The sequence below is a fragment of the Scyliorhinus torazame genome, chromosome 9 (assembly GCF_047496885.1).
Source record: "Scyliorhinus torazame isolate Kashiwa2021f chromosome 9, sScyTor2.1, whole genome shotgun sequence".
In the NCBI taxonomy this organism is placed as follows: Eukaryota; Metazoa; Chordata; class Chondrichthyes; order Carcharhiniformes; family Scyliorhinidae; genus Scyliorhinus; species Scyliorhinus torazame.
In genome coordinates, this window is record NC_092715.1 from 232,141,788 (window position 1) to 232,161,701 (window position 19,914).

Genomic DNA, 19,914 nt, shown 5'->3' on the forward strand with positions numbered 1-19,914 from the left:
TCAATCACAGCCTAGCTAAAGCAATTTCAAAGAGATATGAATGAAAGGCTTGCAGATCAAAGATCTGAATAGGTTAAAACCCAACAAACTGGTTTTCCAGGAATTTACAGGTTCTGCTTCCACTACCTGAGCCATGTAGGCGATAGCCGTGGCGTAATGGCGTGCTCCTCATCCGACCTGAAGTCCAGGGTCCCCTGGGGTGGTGTGTCCTGTCCGTCCGTCCCCTGTGTCTGACTGTCCTGTCTGTCCGTCCCCTTTGTCTGACTGTCCTGGGTTTGTGTGTCCTGGGTATCCTGGCTTTGTGTGTCCTGGGTTTGTATGTCCTGGGTTTGTGTGACCTGGGTTTCCTGGGTTTGTGTGTCCTGGGTTTCCTGGGTTTGTGTGTGCTGGGTTTGTGTGTCCTGGGTTTGTGTGTCATGGGTATCCTGGGTTTGTGTGTCCTGGGTTTGTGTGTCCTTGGTTTGTGTGTCCTTGGTTTGTGTGTCCTGGGTTTGTGTGTCCTGGGTTTGTGTGTCCTGGGTGTCCTGGGTTTGTCTTTCCTGGGTTTGTGTGTCCTGGGTTTGTGTGTCCTGGATTTGTGAGTCCCGGGTTTCCTGGATCTGTGTGTCCTGGGTTTGTGTGTCCTGGGTTTGTGTGTCCTGGGTTTGTGTGTCCTGGGTTTGTGTGTCCTGGGTTTGTGTGTCCTGGGTTTGTGTGTCCTGGGTTTGTGTGTCCTGGGTTTGTGTGTCCTGGGTTTGTGTGTCCTGGGTTTGTGTGTCCTGGGTTTGTGTGTCCTGGGTTTGTGTGCCCTGGGTTTGTGTGCCCTGGGTTTGTGTGACCTGGGTATCCTGGGTTTGTGTGTCCTGGGTGTCCTGGGTTTGTGTGTCCTGGGTTTGTGTGTCCTGGCTTTGTGTGTCCTGGGTTTGTGTGTCATGGGTATGCTGGCTTTGTGTGTCCTGGGTTTGTGTGTCCTGGGTTTCCTGGGTTTGTGTGTCCTGCGTTAGTGTGTCCTGGGTTTCCTGGGTTTGTGTGTCCTGGGCTTCCATGGTTTGTGTGTCCTGGGTTTGTGTGTCCTGGGTTTGTGTGTCCTGGGATTCCTGGGTTTGTGTGTCCTGGGTTTGTGTGTCCTGGGTTTGTGTGTCCTGGGTTTGTGTGTCCTGGGTTTGTGTGTCCTGGATTTGTGTGTCCCGGGTTTCCTGGATCTGTGTGTCCTGGGTTTGTGTGTCCTGGGTTTGTGTGTCCTGGGTTTGTGTGTCCTGGGTTTGTGTGTCCTGGGTTTGTGTGTCCTGGGTTTGTGTGTCCTGGGTTTGTGTGTCCTGGGTTTGTGTGTCCTGGGTTTGTGTGTCCTGGGTTTGTGCGTCCTGGGTTTGTGCGTCCTGGGTTTGTGTGTCCTGGATTTGTGTGTCCCGGGTTTCCTGGATCTGTGTGTCCTGGGTTTGTGTGTCCTGGGTTTAGGTGTCCTGGGTGTCCTGGGTTTGTGTGCCCTGGGTTTGTGTGTCCTGGGTATCATGGGTTTGTGTGTCTTGTGTGTCCTGGGTTTGTGTGTCCTGGGTTTGTGTGTCCTGGGTTTGTGTGTCCTGGGTTTGTGTGTCCTGGGTTTGTGTGTCCTGGGTTTGTGTGTCCTGGGTTTGTGTGTCCTGGGTTTGTGTGTCCTGGGTTTGTGTGTCCTGGGTTTGTGTGTCCTGGGTTTGTGTGTCCTGGGTTTGTGTGTCCTGGGTTTGTGTGTCCTGGGTTTGTGTGTCCTGGGTTTGTGTGTCCTGGGTTTGTGTGTCCTGGGTTTGTGTGTCCTGGGTTTGTGTGTCCTGGGTTTGTGTGTCCTGGGTTTGTGTGTCCTGGGTTTGTGTGTCCTGGGTTTGTGTGTCCTGGGTTTGTGTGTCCTGGGTTTGTGTGTCCTGGGTTTGTGTGTCCTGGGTTTGTGTGTCCTGGGTTTGTGTGTCCTGGGTTTGTGTGTCCTGGGTTTGTGTGTCCTGGGTTTGTGTGTCCTGGGTTTGTGTGTCCTGGGTTTGTGTGTCCTGGGTTTGTGTGTCCTGGGTTTGTGTGTCCTGGGTTTGTGTGTGTCCTGGGTTTGTGTGTGTCCTGGGTTTGTGTGTGTCCTGGGTTTGTGTGTGTCCTGGGTTTGTGTGTGTCCTGGGTTTGTGTGTGTCCTGGGTTTGTGTGTGTCCTGGGTTTGTGTGTGTCCTGGGTTTGTGTGTGTCCTGGGTTTGTGTGTGTCCTGGGTTTGTGTGTGTCCTGGGTTTGTGTGTGTCCTGGGTTTGTGTGTGTCCTGGGTTTGTGTGTGTCCTGGGTTTGTGTGTGTCCTGGGTTTGTGTGTGTCCTGGGTTTGTGTGTGTCCTGGGTTTGTGTGTGTCCTGGGTTTGTGTGTGTCCTGGGTTTGTGTGTGTCCTGGGTTTGTGTGTGTCCTGGGTTTGTGGGTGTCCTGGGTTTGTGGGTGTCCTGGGTTTGTGGGTGTCCTGGGTTTGTGGGTGTCCTGGGTTTGTGGGTATCCTGGGTTTGTGGGTATCCTGGGTTTGTGGGTATCCTGGGTTTGTGGGTATCCTGGGTTTGTGGGTATCCTGGGTTTGTGGGTATCCTGGGTTTGTGGGTATCCTGGGTTTGTGGGTATCCTGGGTTTGTGGGTATCCTGGGTTTGTGGGTATCCTGGGTTTGTGGGTATCCTGGGTTTGTGGGTATCCTGGGTTTGTGGGTATCCTGGGTTTGTGGGTATCCTGGGTTTGTGTGTCCTGGGTTTGTGTGTCCTTGGTTTGTGTGTCCTTGGTTTGTGTGTCCTGGGTTTGTGTGTCCTGGGTTTGTGTGTCCTGGGTGTCCTGGGTTTGTCTTTCCTGGGTTTGTGTGTCCTGGGTTTGTGTGTCCTGGATTTGTGAGTCCCGGGTTTCCTGGATCTGTGTGTCCTGGGTTTGTGTGTCCTGGGTTTGTGTGTCCTGGGTTTGTGTGTCCTGGGTTTGTGTGTCCTGGGTTTGTGTGTCCTGGGTTTGTGTGTCCTGGGTTTGTGTGTCCTGGGTTTGTGTGTCCTGGGTTTGTGTGTCCTGGGTTTGTGTGTCCTGGGTTTGTGTGTCCTGGGTTTGTGTGTCCTGGGTTTGTGTGTCCTGGGTTTGTGTGCCCTGGGTTTGTGTGCCCTGGGTTTGTGTGACCTGGGTATCCTGGGTTTGTGTGTCCTGGGTGTCCTGGGTTTGTGTGTCCTGGGTTTGTGTGTCCTGGCTTTGTGTGTCCTGGGTTTGTGTGTCATGGGTATGCTGGCTTTGTGTGTCCTGGGTTTGTGTGTCCTGGGTTTCCTGGGTTTGTGTGTCCTGCGTTAGTGTGTCCTGGGTTTCCTTGGTTTGTGTGTCCTGGGCTTCCATGGTTTGTGTGTCCTGGGTTTGTGTGTCCTGGGTTTGTGTGTCCTGGGATTCCTGGGTTTGTGTGTCCTGGGTTTGTGTGTCCTGGGTTTGTGTGTCCTGGGTTTGTGTGTCCTGGGTTTGTGTGTCCTGGATTTGTGTGTCCCGGGTTTCCTGGATCTGTGTGTCCTGGGTTTGTGTGTCCTGGGTTTGTGTGTCCTGGGTTTGTGTGTCCTGGGTTTGTGTGTCCTGGGTTTGTGTGTCCTGGGTTTGTGTGTCCTGGGTTTGTGTGTCCTGGGTTTGTGTGTCCTGGGTTTGTGTGTCCTGGGTTTGTGCGTCCTGGGTTTGTGCGTCCTGGGTTTGTGTGTCCTGGATTTGTGTGTCCCGGGTTTCCTGGATCTGTGTGTCCTGGGTTTGTGTGTCCTGGGTTTAGGTGTCCTGGGTGTCCTGGGTTTGTGTGCCCTGGGTTTGTGTGTCCTGGGTATCATGGGTTTGTGTGTCTTGTGTGTCCTGGGTTTGTGTGTCCTGGGTTTGTGTGTCCTGGGTTTGTGTGTCCTGGGTTTGTGTGTCCTGGGTTTGTGTGTCCTGGGTTTGTGTGTCCTGGGTTTGTGTGTCCTGGGTTTGTGTGTCCTGGGTTTGTGTGTCCTGGGTTTGTGTGTCCTGGGTTTGTGTGTCCTGGGTTTGTGTGTCCTGGGTTTGTGTGTCCTGGGTTTGTGTGTCCTGGGTTTGTGTGTCCTGGGTTTGTGTGTCCTGGGTTTGTGTGTCCTGGGTTTGTGTGTCCTGGGTTTGTGTGTCCTGGGTTTGTGTGTCCTGGGTTTGTGTGTCCTGGGTTTGTGTGTCCTGGGTTTGTGTGTCCTGGGTTTGTGTGTCCTGGGTTTGTGTGTCCTGGGTTTGTGTGTCCTGGGTTTGTGTGTCCTGGGTTTGTGTGTCCTGGGTTTGTGTGTCCTGGGTTTGTGTGTCCTGGGTTTGTGTGTCCTGGGTTTGTGTGTCCTGGGTTTGTGTGTCCTGGGTTTGTGTGTCCTGGGTTTGTGTGTCCTGGGTTTGTGTGTCCTGGGTTTGTGTGTGTCCTGGGTTTGTGTGTGTCCTGGGTTTGTGTGTGTCCTGGGTTTGTGTGTGTCCTGGGTTTGTGTGTGTCCTGGGTTTGTGTGTGTCCTGGGTTTGTGTGTGTCCTGGGTTTGTGTGTGTCCTGGGTTTGTGTGTGTCCTGGTTTGTGTGTGTCCTGGGTTTGTGTGTGTCCTGGGTTTGTGTGTGTCCTGGGTTTGTGTGTGTCCTGGGTTTGTGTGTGTCCTGGGTTTGTGTGTGTCCTGGGTTTGTGTGTGTCCTGGGTTTGTGTGTGTCCTGGGTTTGTGTGTGTCCTGGGTTTGTGTGTGTCCTGGGTTTGTGTGTGTCCTGGGTTTGTGTGTGTCCTGGGTTTGTGTGTGTCCTGGGTTTGTGTGTGTCCTGGGTTTGTGTGTCCTGGGTGTCCTGGGTTTGTGTGTCCTGGGTTTGTGTGTCCTGGCTTTGTGTGTCCTGGGTTTGTGTGTCATGGGTATGCTGGCTTTGTGTGTCCTGGGTTTGTGTGTCCTGGGTTTCCTGGGTTTGTGTGTCCTGCGTTAGTGTGTCCTGGGTTTCCTGGGTTTGTGTGTCCTGGGCTTCCATGGTTTGTGTGTCCTGGGTTTGTGTGTCCTGGGTTTGTGTGTCCTGGGATTCCTGGGTTTGTGTGTCCTGGGTTTGTGTGTCCTGGGTTTGTGTGTCCTGGGTTTGTGTGTCCTGGGTTTGTGTGTCCTGGATTTGTGTGTCCCGGGTTTCCTGGATCTGTGTGTCCTGGGTTTGTGTGTCCTGGGTTTGTGTGTCCTGGGTTTGTGTGTCCTGGGTTTGTGTGTCCTGGGTTTGTGTGTCCTGGGTTTGTGTGTCCTGGGTTTGTGTGTCCTGGGTTTGTGTGTCCTGGGTTTGTGTGTCCTGGGTTTGTGCGTCCTGGGTTTGTGCGTCCTGGGTTTGTGTGTCCTGGATTTGTGTGTCCCGGGTTTCCTGGATCTGTGTGTCCTGGGTTTGTGTGTCCTGGGTTTAGGTGTCCTGGGTGTCCTGGGTTTGTGTGCCCTGGGTTTGTGTGTCCTGGGTATCATGGGTTTGTGTGTCTTGTGTGTCCTGGGTTTGTGTGTCCTGGGTTTGTGTGTCCTGGGTTTGTGTGTCCTGGGTTTGTGTGTCCTGGGTTTGTGTGTCCTGGGTTTGTGTGTCCTGGGTTTGTGTGTCCTGGGTTTGTGTGTCCTGGGTTTGTGTGTCCTGGGTTTGTGTGTCCTGGGTTTGTGTGTCCTGGGTTTGTGTGTCCTGGGTTTGTGTGTCCTGGGTTTGTGTGTCCTGGGTTTGTGTGTCCTGGGTTTGTGTGTCCTGGGTTTGTGTGTCCTGGGTTTGTGTGTCCTGGGTTTGTGTGTCCTGGGTTTGTGTGTCCTGGGTTTGTGTGTCCTGGGTTTGTGTGTCCTGGGTTTGTGTGTCCTGGGTTTGTGTGTCCTGGGTTTGTGTGTCCTGGGTTTGTGTGTCCTGGGTTGTGTGTCCTGGGTTTGTGTGTCCTGGGTTTGTGTGTCCTGGGTTTGTGTGTGTCCTGGGTTTGTGTGTGTCCTGGGTTTGTGTGTGTCCTGGGTTTGTGTGTGTCCTGGGTTTGTGTGTGTCCTGGGTTTGTGTGTGTCCTGGGTTTGTGTGTGTCCTGGGTTTGTGTGTGTCCTGGGTTTGTGTGTGTCCTGGGTTTGTGTGTGTCCTGGGTTTGTGTGTGTCCTGGGTTTGTGTGTGTCCTGGGTTTGTGTGTGTCCTGGGTTTGTGTGTGTCCTGGGTTTGTGTGTGTCCTGGGTTTGTGTGTGTCCTGGGTTTGTGTGTGTCCTGGGTTTGTGTGTGTCCTGGGTTTGTGTGTGTCCTGGGTTTGTGGGTGTCCTGGGTTTGTGGGTGTCCTGGGTTTGTGGGTGTCCTGGGTTTGTGGGGTGTCCTGGGTTTGTGGGTGTCCTGGGTTTGTGGGTGTCCTGGGTTTGTGGGTATCCTGGGTTTGTGGGTATCCTGGGTTTGTGGGTATCCTGGGTTTGTGGGTATCCTGGGTTTGTGGGTATCCTGGGTTTGTGGGTATCCTGGGTTTGTGGGTATCCTGGGTTTGTGGGTATCCTGGGTTTGTGGGTATCCTGGGTTTGTGGGGTATCCTGGGTTTGTGGTATCCTGGGTTTGTGGGTATCCTGGTTTGTGGGTATCCTGGGTTTGTGGGTATCCTGGGGGGGTTGGTGGGTATCCTGGGTTTGTGGGTATCCTGGGTTTGTGGGTATCCTGGGTTTGTGGGTATCCTGGGTTTGTGGGTATCCTGGGTTTGTGGGTATCCTGGGTTTGTGGGTATCCTGGGGTTTGTGGGTATCCTGGGTTTGTGGGTATCCTGGGTTTGTGGGTATCCTGGGTTTGTGGGTATCCTGGGTTTGTGGGTATCCTGGGTTTGTGGGTATCCTGGGTTTGTGGGTATCCTGGGTTTGTGGGTATCCTGGGTTTGTGGGTATCCTGGGTTTGTGGGTATCCTGGGTTTGTGGGTATCCTGGTTTGTGGGTATCCTGGGTTTGTGGGTATCCTGGGTTTGTGGGTATCCTGGGTTTGTGGGTATCCTGGTTTTGGTGGGTATCCTGGGTTTGTGGGTATCCTGGGTTTGTGGGTATCCTGGGTTTCGTGGGTATCCTGGGTTTGTGTGGGTATCCCTGGTTTGTGGGTATCCTGGGGTTTGTGTGTGTCATGGGTATCCTGGGTTTGTGGGTATCCTGGGTTTGTGTGTGTCATGGGTATCCTGGGTTTGTGGGTATCCTGGGTTTGTGTGTGTCATGGGTATCCTGGGTTTGTGGGTATCCTGGGTTTGTGTGTGTCATGGGTATCCTGGGTTTGTGGGTATCCTGGGTTTGTGTGTGTCATGGGTATCCTGGGTTTGTGGGTATCCTGGGTTTGTGTGTGTCCATGGGTATCCTGGGTTTGTGGGTATCCTGGGTTTGTGTGTGTCATGGGTATCCTGGGTTTGTGGGTATCCTGGGTTTGGTGTGTGTCATGGGTATCCTGGGTTTGTGGGTATCCTGGGGTTTGTGTGTGTCATGGGTATCCTGGGTTTGTGGTATCCTGGGTTTGTGTGTGTCATGGGTATCCTGGGTTTGTGGGTATCTGGGTTTGTGTGTGTCATGGGTATCCTGGGTTTGTGGGTATCCTGGGTTTGTGTGTGTCATGGGTATCCTGGGTTTGTGGGTATCCTGGGTTTGTGTGTGTCATGGGTATCCTGGGTTTGTGGGTATCCTGGGTTTGTGTGTGTCATGGGTATCCTGGGTTTGTGGGTATCCTGGGTTTGTGTGTGTCATGGGTATCCTGGGTTTGTGGGTATCCTGGGTTTGTGTGTGTCATGGGTATCCTGGGTTTGTGGGTATCCTGGGTTTGTGTGTGTCATGGGTATCCTGGGTTTAAGTGGGTATCCTGGGTTTGTGTGTGTCATGGTATCCTGGGTTTGTGGGTATCCTGGGTTCGTGTGTGTCATGGGTATCCTGGGTTTGTGGGGTATCCTGGGGTTTGTGTGTGTCATGGGTATCCTGGGTTTGTGGGTATCCTGGGTTTGTGTGTGTCCTGGGTATCCTGGGTTTGTGGGTATCCTGGGTTTGTGTGTGTCCTGGGTATCCTGGGTTTGTGTGGTATCCTGGGTTTGTGTGTGTCCTGGGTATCCTGGTTTGTGGGTATCCTGGGTTTGTGTGTGTCCTGGGTATCCTGGGTTTGTGGGTATCCTGGGTTTGTGTGTGTCCTGGGTATCCTGGGTTTGTGTGTATCCTGGGTTTGTGTGTGTCCTGGTATCCTGGGTTTGCGGTATCCTGGGTTTGTGTGTGTCCTGGGTATCCTGGGTTTTGTGTGTCTGGGTATCCTGGGTTTGTGTGTGTCCTGGGTATCCTGGGTTTGTGTGTGTCCTGGGTATCCTGGTTTGTGTGTGTCCTGGGTATCCTGGGTTTGTGTGTGTCCTGGGTATCCTGGGTTTGTGTTGTCCTGGGTATCCTGGGTTTGTGTGTGTCCTGGGTATCCTGGGTTTGTGTGTGTCCTGGGTATCCTGGGTTTGTGTGTGTCCTGGGTATCCTGGGTTTGTGTGTGTCCTGGGTATCCTGGTTTGTGTGTGTCCTGGGTATCCTGGGTTTGTGTGTGTCTCTGGGTATCCTGGGTTTGTGTGTGTCCTGGGTTGTGTCCTGGGTTCCTGGGTGTGTGGTCCTGGGTGGGTATCCTCTGGGTTCCTGGTTGTGTGTCCTGGTATCCTTGGTTTGTGTGTGTCCTGGGTATCCTGGGTTTGTGTGTGTCCTGGGTTATCTCCTGGGTTTGTGTGTGTCCTGGGTATCCTGGGTTTGTGTGTGTCCTGGGTATCCTGGGTTTGTGTGTGTCCTGGGTATCCTGGGTTTGTGTGTGTCCTGGGTATCCTGGGTTTGTGTGTGTCCTGGGTATCCTGGGTTTGTGTGTGTCCTGGGTATCCTGGGTTTGTGTGTGTCCTGGGTATCCTGGGTTTGTGTGTGTCCTGGGTATCCTGGGTTTGTGTGTGTCCTGGGTATCCTGGGTTTGTGTGTGTCCTGGGTATCCTGGGTTTGTGTGTGTCCTGGGTATCCTGGGTTTGTGTGTGTCCTGGGTATCCTGGGTTTGTGTGTGTCCTGGGTATCCTGGGTTTGTGTGTGTCCTGGGTATCCTGGGTTTGTGTGTGTCCTGGGTATCCTGGGTTTGTGTGTGTCCTGGGTATCCTGGGTTTGTGTGTGTCCTGGGTATCCTGGGTTTGTGTGTGTCCTGGGTATCCTGGGTTTGTGTGTGTCCTGGGTATCCTGGGTTTGTGTGTGTCCTGGGTATCCTGGGTTTGTGTGTGTCCTGGGTATCCTGGGTTTGTGTGTGTCCTGGGTATCCTGGGTTTGTGTGTGTCCTGGGTATCCTGGGTTTGTGTGTGTCCTGGGTATCCTGGGTTTGTGTGTGTCCTGGGTATCCTGGGTTTGTGTGTGTCCTGGGTATCCTGGGTTTGTGTGTGTCCTGGGTATCCTGGGTTTGTGTGTGTCCTGGGTATCCTGGGTTTGTGTGTGTCCTGGGTATCCTGGGTTTGTGTGTGTCCTGGGTATCCTGGGTTTGTGTGTGTCCTGGGTATCCTGGGTTTGTGTGTGTCCTGGGTATCCTGGGTTTGTGTGTGTCCTGGGTATCCTGGGTTTGTGTGTGTCCTGGGTATCCTGGGTTTGTGTGTGTCCTGGGTATCCTGGGTTTGTGTGTGTCCTGGGTATCCTGGGTTTGTGTGTCCTGTGTGTCGGTGTCATCAGTGCGGGTGCCCTGTGTCGTGGTGTCTTGAGTTGACTGGGATGGGGAGGCTGTTGGTGTGGCTGCCCTCCCCGTCGCTGGATGAGTCCCTATGTCGTGGCCGCACAGGCACTGAATGGGGGCGGCGTATGCCTGATGGCCCAAGTGGGTCCCTGTCTTGTGGTCGCCCTGGCACGGCCTGGGGGCGGTCGGCATCCGCAGGGACTGGTTGATCGCCGTGTGGTCCTGCAATACACAATACAGCGTGCCTGGTTAGACACGCAGGCGAGGCTGAGGGGATGGGAGGAATGGGGGATGTGAGGAGGGGTGCAGGAGTGGGGGGGGGGGGCTGGCCGGGGGGAAGGGGGATGGGAGGAGGGGGAAGGGGGGCTGGCAGGGGGCATGAGAGGAGGGGGGAAGGGGATGGCAGGAGGGGGGGACGGGGGGATGAGAGGAGGTGGGCAGGAGTGCGGGGGCAGGAAAGGGGGTGGTCTCACTTGGTGGTGCGCCCCCGATCTCTGCCGCCGCTACCTTCCGGTCCTCAGGTCTGCTTGAGAGGTCCAGGGCCCTCTGTTCATGAACGGTGAGGGGGCGCAATTCAGGTGGACCCCTCCGGTTCTGGCACGCTCCCGATTGTTATAGGTGCGCTTCTCCTGGGGGGGAGGGGGGGGAGAGGGGAGGGGCGGAGAGAGAAGAGAGAAAGATCATTGTTAGGCGGACATATACTTGCAGCCCAGCGGTTGTGTGCATGTTGGCATAGGTTCAGAGGCTATCCTGCCAATGCAGCTTGCATGGGTGGGTGCAGCCATGTGCGTCTCAGCTAGGGCTGTACTGCCCATCATGCAGAGGGGGGGAGCATTGCCACATGTGTGGGGGGTTGGTGCCATGGGCACAGTAGGGGGTACTCACCCTGCCTGCTCTGACTAGGTCATTGGTCTTCTTGTGGCACTGGCTGCCTGTCCTGGGGGTTATGCCCACGGCGCTGACAGCTTCTCCCACCTCCCTCCACAGGCGCCGGTTGGTGTTGGCTGTGACCCTACGGCCGTGTCCAGGGTAAAGGGCCTCCCTCCTCCGCTCCATGGCGTCCAGGAACGCTTCGATGTCCCGGACCTGGAACCTCGGCGCTGCACGGTGGGAGGCCATCTTCCTGCGTTGCACTATTTCTCTGCTGATGGCATCCATTTAAGAGCGACGATGCCGCGCGTGTCTGTGACGCCATTCCGGGTCGCGCCATCGCGTTTCCCATGACGCCCCTTCCATGCCGCAGAATATGCGTATTTTTGCTGGCCTCAACGCCGGAGTCATTCGCGCCGCTTTTGACACCGGAATCAGAACTTGCCTGCGGGATTGGAGAATCCCGGCCCTGTTATTACAAATTCTTGAAACTGTCATTCATTCTCCGTTGAATGGAATACCTCCTGTGTTGTAACCCATTAGCATCTGAAAGTCAGACAAGCATTGATCATGGCCACAGCTGTTCAAACAATAAACTTCTTTGGGAAGGAGAGAACAGAAAGTGCTAATATTGATTGCAAAGCAGAGTGCCTGTTAATTAATGTAAGGGTAAGTCGTTTTTTTTCTCCACATGTAGTTTTTTTCAAGTTTTAAAACCAAATTTGCTTCAATTAGCCAGAGCCACCTAAAATATAGGGGACACGATGACAGCACTGCATTGTGGCGCTTTCTCCTTTGATAAACACTGTAAAGCATGTGAACAGATGCACAAGGTCATGGTCAATTTACCTATTAACAACAGACCCTCATGATGAATCATTGCATTGAAATCACATCTACAGTACAATGTAGCACCTAAAAATGACATTTTAAGGTGTAAAAACACTTTGCACGTACCTTTCAGAAAGTCCCAGACTCCTCAGCAGGCCTTCCCTTCTCTTCACAAACTCAACCTTGCATGATTTTAATGGGCTTCTGAAACCCCGCACTGCCACATAATGGGAAAATCTGACTTTTTCTCCCATTTAAAATGAGGAACCCACTTCAGTGAAGATGGGTGTGCATTCTTCACACTTGGCATTCACAACCCACAAAGCACCAGAGGGAAATGGCATAGGGTCAGGAAGGTGAAGGAAAATTGGATTTTCTTCAAAATAAAGTGTGGCCATTCATGCACTAAAACATGCCTCCATACCTAGACAGCAGTAGTTGTCACCATGCTCCTACACTGCAGTGAGATCCTGACTGGATATCAGCAAAACCCAAGAATGCTAGAGAAATTCCATCAGCAATGCCTTCACACATCCTTCAGATACAATGAGAGAGCCATCAAACAAATGCTGATGTCCTTCTTAAAGCCAGATCCACAAGCATTCAGGCAAAACCCCCATAATATTCACTTCAAAGGACTGACCACTGTCTCCGCGTGACTGAAAATCATTTCTCCTGGCAAGTCCTGTTCTCTTATTTCTCAAATGGTTAATGAGCCAGGAAAGGATAAAGGAAATGCTTCAAATACATTCCGAAGCTCACTTTTAAGTGCGGCAATGTTGACTTTAATGACTAAGAGAAGCTTACTAGCAAGCATTCAGAATGGCATCAAATTTCTCCCAACTGCATCACGCTTTGAGTCACAACCTCTTAATGATTAGGGAGAGTGATGGTATAGAGGAAAATGGAGGAAGCAAACCCTGCACTCCTGACCCACAACCTCATGGGGCAAACGTCCAAGTTGTGCAAGATCTGCAAGTTGAAAATTGGTCCAATCAATGACATGACGATCCATGACAGAAACCCGCAACCTTGAGTAGATATAATCCACCAATCGAGGAACAGCTGATGATGCAGTACATTTCCAAAACAATTCAGAGCTGCTTTCAATTTCCCCAGTTGTTTCCAGAGAGGCTTCTTGCCAAAAAGTCACAGTCAACGAGTTCCACGTCATTGAGATGAAGCATCACTACAATAATGTGTCAGCTGCCATGCGTATTGCATTTTCACTCACCCAACTTCACAAACTATCTTCTGTCAATCTGTAAATAAAACGTAACTATCATATAAACTGCCATGAAACCTTTCCCTTTCAAGTTGGGCGAAAATGTATTTACTTAGGTTTAATTGTTCTGGATGATTTTCAAATGCAGCGTACCAAGAAACAAAAACAAACGGGGTTGTTTCAAAATGCTAGTTTACACTATAATCTAGTTCTGCAATCAGTTTTCCCAGCCATCATCATCTATATGCTATTGAGGGTAAGAAGCAAGACTTAGTGAAAATAAACAAAAGGATCATCAGATTGTCAGAAAAATCAAAATGACATCAGGCAATAAAAAATATACAGAGTGAATGCAGTTTACATTTTAGATGAGATCTGTTTGAAACGAAGCCACTAAAGATAAACACAGGCATTGTAGTAGAGGAGAGCTTGCTAGCTGCATTCCTGGAGAATCTTGGCTCAACCCACACTGCAAATGACTGCCTAGTCCAATTCACACACTTATGGGAGCCTCACTCACCTTTACAGTTCAAAAATCATCATTGTTTCTCATTCTACAGCCTATGCACCAAACATTTTGTTCAAAGGCGAAGGAAGCCTCGTGTGGAACAGAATACAAGAAAACCTGACAGTATGTTTCCATCGCTAAATCACAAAATAGTAAGTCCTGATTAGCAGATACAGAGACAAACTAAAATCCAACACCACTTTGTGGACTGCAATGCACAAATACACACACACACACCGTAGCCATGTATGGATTATAATCTGCACACAGAGGCCACAGAGCCTGTGACCGACAGATCGATCATGCCAGAGAGAAAATAAACCACACATTAAAGTATATCTGTTTATCCAGACAGCATGAGCATTCAAAGACCAGCTTCCATATTATTGTAAGCTTGGAATTGAAATCCAGTCATTATATCTATCTCTGGGATTTGTAAACTTCAATTCACCTTTGGACAATATTCTTACCGTACCTCCTTCAAAGAGCTCAAATAATTAGTTTCTTGATTTATTTATCCCAGGAACCATAATCTCAGTGAGTGATAAATCTATAGAATAGACTCTCTGGAGAGATGGTGGAAGCAGAAAGTATTGATTGATTCAAATGCTATTTGGATAGATTTATTTCAGAAAAATAATTGAGTATGTGAGTAATTTGAGACCATGACTTGTGGTAAGTGAAGGAGGCTTGGGAGGAAAAGGTAATTTGGAATTATTGGTCCTTGATATTCACAGGGAGATGGGGGAAGGGAGGGTGGTTGTGGGTGGGTGGGAACAGCGGGGACGGGGATTGGGGGGGGGGGGGAGGGAGTTGCAGTTTAGTTTACAGGAAACAGGGTCTATTTCCAAGCCACATCCAGCCTGACTCATGGGCGGGATGGCTTTCAGGCAGTGGGCCCTTTAGCACCAGGTTGCAGTTGGGTAGAGTCGTGAGAAGGAAAGGAGAGACCTGGCGTTGGAGTGGACGTCACTTGGGGCATGGGGTGTGATATCATGGTTGTGTTGTAATTCACTGACTGACCGCTAGGAGTCTCATTAGTATATGAGTGAATGTTTGAGTCAGGTGACCTCAGACTGACTGATCATATTGCTATTCATCTGTTGCTTTGTGTATAGTTGACCCACAAGTTCACGTTAAGAAATTGTTTATATCTTTAGCGACACCCGACAAGAACATCACACGGTGGTAGCTGGGAGAGATTGGATTTCGGAGAGATATTACTGGGGGTCTAGAAGGAAATGGAAGTCAGAGAGGCATCAATGGGAGTCCAAGAGATATTTTTGCAGTGGATTGGAGAGATTGGGGAAGGAGGAAGGAAGTTTCAAGCAGACTATAGATGATTACTGGGTTGGGGGGAACATAGGTTGAGATAGTAACCTATGGAGGACAATGGCAGGGTGAGGTGAAATGGGATTTGGGGCTGAATCCTGGAAGTTTACAGATTTGTTCGGGTGGCTGGGCATAGCATTCCTGCTCCTCCTGGTCCACAATCAGTAATGGAAAAGTATTTACCTCTTCCATGCGGTAGTCTCTTCCTTTAGTTTCCAGAAGCCAGGAAATGCATTTGAGCAATGTTAGAACAGGAACAGAGAAAACAATCTGAGGCAGAAAGGAAGTTGGTCGGTGTGTCCAGAACCAGGGGTAAAAGTCTGAGAATACATGGTAGACCATTTAGGACAGAGATGAGGAGAGATGTCTTCACCCAGTGAGTGATCGGCCTGTGGAATTTGTTACAACGGGTAGTTGAGGCCAAAACATGGTTGTTTCAAGAAGCGATTAGATATAGCACTTAGGGTGAAGAGGATCAAAGGACATGCAGGTAAAATGCCATTACGCCAGTGGGATTTCACATTGAGATAGTTTGTGTCCCCCACCAATGATTTAATGTAATTCCTGCCATGAAAGGTCGGGAACATCATGACCATACATTAAAATGTATCAGTGGGTCTGCTTTAAATTAAAGCAAAACTACCTCTGTCTGTCCCCAAACAGACGGCACGGTGGCACAGTGGCTAGCACTTCGGGGGCTGTCTGGGTGTACTTTGTATGCTCTCCCCGTGTCTGCTAGGATTTCTTCTGGGTGCTCTGTTTTCCTGCCATAGTCCAACGATATATAGATTAGGAGGATTGGCCATGCCAAGGTGTCCTTTAATGTACAGGGATATGCAGGTTAGGTTCTGTATATAAGGTGGGGGAGTTGGCCTAGGTAGGGTACTCTTTCAAAGGGTCAGTGCAGACTTGATGGGCCAAATGGCCTGCTTCCACACTGTAGGAATTATATGGTTCTATTACATGGTTCTGGGAAACCCTTGCAGATATGAGGAGAATGTGCAAACACCACACAGTCACCCATGATCTGAATTGAACATGGCCTGGTGTTGTGAGGCAGCAGTGCTAACTAGTTTGCCACCATGTTACCCGTGTTATTATGTTTCTGCCTTGTTCACTTCAATTATATTATTCATTTATAATTATCTCATAATTAAATGTTCTGTTTGATTTTTCAGCAAAACATTTGTAGAAGTTTGTAAAGTTTAATGTAAAACATTTATTAACCAAAATAATTTTATAAATACAAAACTTTGAAACCAGTTAATGTTTAACTGAACATTTAACTTTATCAGCTGAACAATGACATTGAACTACCTCGACTTATACAAATTCCTTACAATTAAATATATTTTCTCATTTAAAACACAATGGTTCCATCTATTTGTAAAGGGGACAGAGGGAAGACGGGGGAGGGAAGAAGGGGGTGGGAAGAAGGGAGAGGGAAGAGGGGAGGGAAGAGGAGAGGGAGGGAAGAGGGAGGGGGAGTGAAGGGTTTTGACATATCAGCTCTTAATGTTACAAGCTCAAAGTCCAAAAGCAGTAGCTGCTGAAGCGCAGTGTCCTGGCACACATGTCCTCCAACATAATTTTGGGATGTCCTTTGACAGTACACTCTTCGGAGTGGGTAACTGATTTGCTGCAATACCTGTCAGAGAGATAGTTCACATTGGCTTATATATTAATGCCTCAGTTGGCTTTCATATGCCAACTGAGGCATTAAATTTTGTTAAAAGCATTTGAAGTAATAGCTGAGGCTTGGACAAATGGACATTACATCATGGAGACTCTTAAACAAGGCAGCTGAAAATACATTGAAAAATCCAAATTTACTTTAGCTCTGAATCAGCTGGGAGGACAGGCATGCTAACATTAATGTCCTTGAATGAGTCAATAGCACCAGTGTCGAGGCCATGATCATCCGAAACCAACTTCGCTGGGCCGCCCATATGCTTAGGATGTCAGACAGCCAAAGCAAACTTCTTCACCCAGCTCAAGGAAGGACCCCGAACAAGAGGAGGACAAAGGAAGCTCTTCAACGACATCCTTGAAGGCTTACCTCAAGAAATGAAACATGGACGTCAATGCCTGGGAGGTCTTTTCTCGGAAGACACCTACTTTGAGTAACCTCCTGATGGAAGGGTCACAATTCTTTGAGAACAGCAAGAGGAGGTCCGGAAAAGGAGCCTGAGAAAGGAATACCTGCGCCTAGCATCCAAGGACCAAATTCACCTTTTGGAAACTTCTGTCAATGAGTAATTAAAGATGCTGCTCTAGAATCGGGCTCAACAGCCACGCAAGGACCCACAGAACCCCAGACCACTAACATGGAGTATCTGAGGTGGACAATCATACCCGTTAGTGAGTAATCACCACATTTTATCCTTCTTAGATCCTTAAAAGGAGTTAAGATTCCTCATGAGGAAACCAAAGTTCAAAAGAAACCTTTCTTTCACTTTCTTTGACTCCAAGCTCAAGTATTAAAAAAACTAAATATATATCTTCCTTTCACTTTATTCCCAGTTTAAACATATTTATAAATGCTGAACATTAATAATATAAAACATTAACAGACCAAAAAAATGTCTCCCGATGCCTCCTGCTCTGCTGGACCAAAAAATAAAAGAGCAAATAAAAAGGTGTAAAAACTTACCTTGCATCGGGGCAAGTGGTTCAGGTTAGCGCTGATCCTCCATTTTTCATTCAGCAGGTCCTGCGCAGCGCAGGGCTTCAAACAGGGAAAGAAAAGCAGCTGGCAGTTTGGACGCTGCACGTTTCTTGTGTACATGCCCGTATGCCCACACTTCCGTGTCGTCATGCCGCGCATGTACAGTGGACCCGCAACTCAAGTCGCTAATTTGAGAGGAAGTTATGGGCCAATTATCTTCTCTACACAATTGTGAAGAAGTGAGGTGGGTATGATGTGTGGAATTATAGATTTCACCTTCAGTCAATACCAGCCTGCAAATGATGTGCGAGTACATCACACATGCCAACATTGCTAGCAGAAGTTTATACATTTAAACATGAATCAATCAAAAGTAATGAGTGCAGAGGCAGATTCATCGTCGCACATTTTACTCCACAAGCAATTTTTTTTTTGCTTCTTCTGATTCTGGTCTCGTGCACATTCCTGATTGAAATCATTCCACCATTGGCACTAATGCCTCCAGCTCCAAAGACGAACTTTGAATTCTCTCCCAAAATATTTTTCTACCTTGTTCTCTCCTCTTTTTAAACGTTCCATTTGGCCAAGCCTGTGATCATCTGTCCGAATATGTCCCCATGTGGCTCAGTGTCAAATTTGTTTTGGTAACACTCCCGCAAAGTCCCTTGGGACGTTTTGCTACATTAAAGACGCTATATAAATTTGAGTTGTTCTTTTTCTGGAGTAGTTGATACCTTTAAGCTGTGGTAGGCAATGATTTACAGCTGCAGCGGCCATTTACTAGGTTTCCTCTAACCTTGGATCATTGGATTGAGACTCTAATGGGCAGGAGAAAATAGTTCCAGGAGTTTGTCAAAAAAAGCTATCCAAAAAACTTTATTAAGGTTTTCAACAGGTGGGGGCCACACTTCTGCTGGTAACTGTGTTAAAGGCGAAAATGTAAACTTGAGGACAAATAATGAACCCTTCTATTATTTGGTTACGCATTGAAAATAGAATGATTGTGGTGGCAACATGGGCAGAATTCTCCCATGACCCCGTGGGTGGGATGGGATCAATGGCAGGCAGGGAGTTGAGGATGGGGGCGGGGATAGGGGGGAATTCGGCAGGTGGCCCAAATATCGATTTTACGCCAGAGTGAATTTACAGCTGGATCTTCTGATGCTGCCCATCATGACGGATTGACAATCCCACTGGAGGCCACTGGCAAAAGCAATTTTGCATCCCACTAAGAGGATGCAGATGAAAGGCTGACCATAATGACCCTCCCATGACCGATTCTCCGTTATGCCAGTGGAAAAACTTGCCGGTCCAGAACACATTTGGACCAGCATGGTGTGCAAAAGTTGGGTCTTACCTTTAGGGCCTTGCTCAGATCGTGGACGTCCAAGGAGAAGAAGATGCTGGAGGCCTACAACTACCGGGCCCCCGGAGGAACGCGTGCACCGCATGGTGGGTGGATCCTCATGCACATGGCTCAGCCATGAAGCAGCTCTCACTGCTCCCTCTCCCTCACGCACTTCTTTATATAGACTCTCCACTCTCTCCCTCTCATGTATCTTCACAACAACCTGACAAGTCTGGTGGAGGGAGTTAAAAGGACCTGCAGAGGTGGGGCACTCTCCCATTCTCCTTCACGGGGAGAATACAGATGATCGAAATGAACATACTGCCCAGGTTCCTCTTCCTGTTCAGATCCTTTCCGATCCATGTTCAATCGATGGGCTACTTGGATCCCCAGGTAGCAGAATTTGGTCTGGGCTTGCTTAAACGGCAGTCCCCCCAGGTCTGTCCCTACTCCCCTGTGGGTTCACAGGGAAGATCACGCTCTTGTTCAGGTTAAGTTTGGAACCTGAGAAGGCTGCAAACTCCTTTAATAGTTTCATTATCCCTAACATGCTGATCTGGGGGTTTGAGATGTAGAGCAGCAGGTCATCCACAGAGAGTGAAACTCTATGCTCTCTGTCCCCCCTTTGGATACCTCTCCACCCCTTCGCCATTCTGCGAGTGATCTCCAGTGGCTCGATTGCCAGGATGAACATCAGCAGGGAGGGCGGTTATCCCTGCCTCCTGCCTCTGTGCGGCCGGAGTATCGAGAGCTGGTGGTGTTTGTCCGCACGCTCGCCATGGGTGCGCTGTACAGCACTTTCACACAGGAGGTGAACCCTGGCCAAACCCAAACCGTTCCAGTACCTCTATGAGGTTCTTCCATTCCACTCTGTCAAAGGCCTTTTCTGCGTCCAGGGAAATGAGCACTTCTGGCATTCTTTCCCCGGATAGGGTCATTATCACATTTAGCAGGTGCCTGATGTTCGTTGTTAGCTGCCTGCCCTTGGCAAAGCCCGCCTTGTCCTCCTAGCTCTCTAGCCGCCTCACCAGAGCCTTCGCCAGGATCTTTTCATCCGTGTTAAGTAGTGAGATGGGCCTGGAGGACCTGCACTCCGTCAGGTCTTTGTTCTTTTTCGGTATCAGTGATATTGAGGCTTGGGCCAGTGTTGGTGACAGGGAGCCCCTTCAGAGAGAGTCCGCGAACATCTCCCGCAAGTGCGGGGCCAGTGCAGGCATGGACTTTTTGTGGAAGTCCATTGGAAATCCATCTGGCCACGGCGTCTTTCCCACCTGCATGGAGTTGATACTCTTCATGCCTTGCCCCAGTGCTAGTTGTGCTTCCAGGACCTGCCTCTTATCTTCCCCCTTGAATTTAAGACTGAGATGAGGAGGAATTTCTTCTCTCTGAGGATTGCGGGTCTATTGAACTTCTTGCCACAGAGAGCTATGGGGGCAGAGTCCTTGTGTATATTTAAGGCTGCTATAAATAGATTCTTAATCAGTACGAGAATCCAGGGTTACGGGAAAAGGGCACGAAAGTGGACGTGAGGAATGTTGGATCAGCCATGATCCTCTTGAA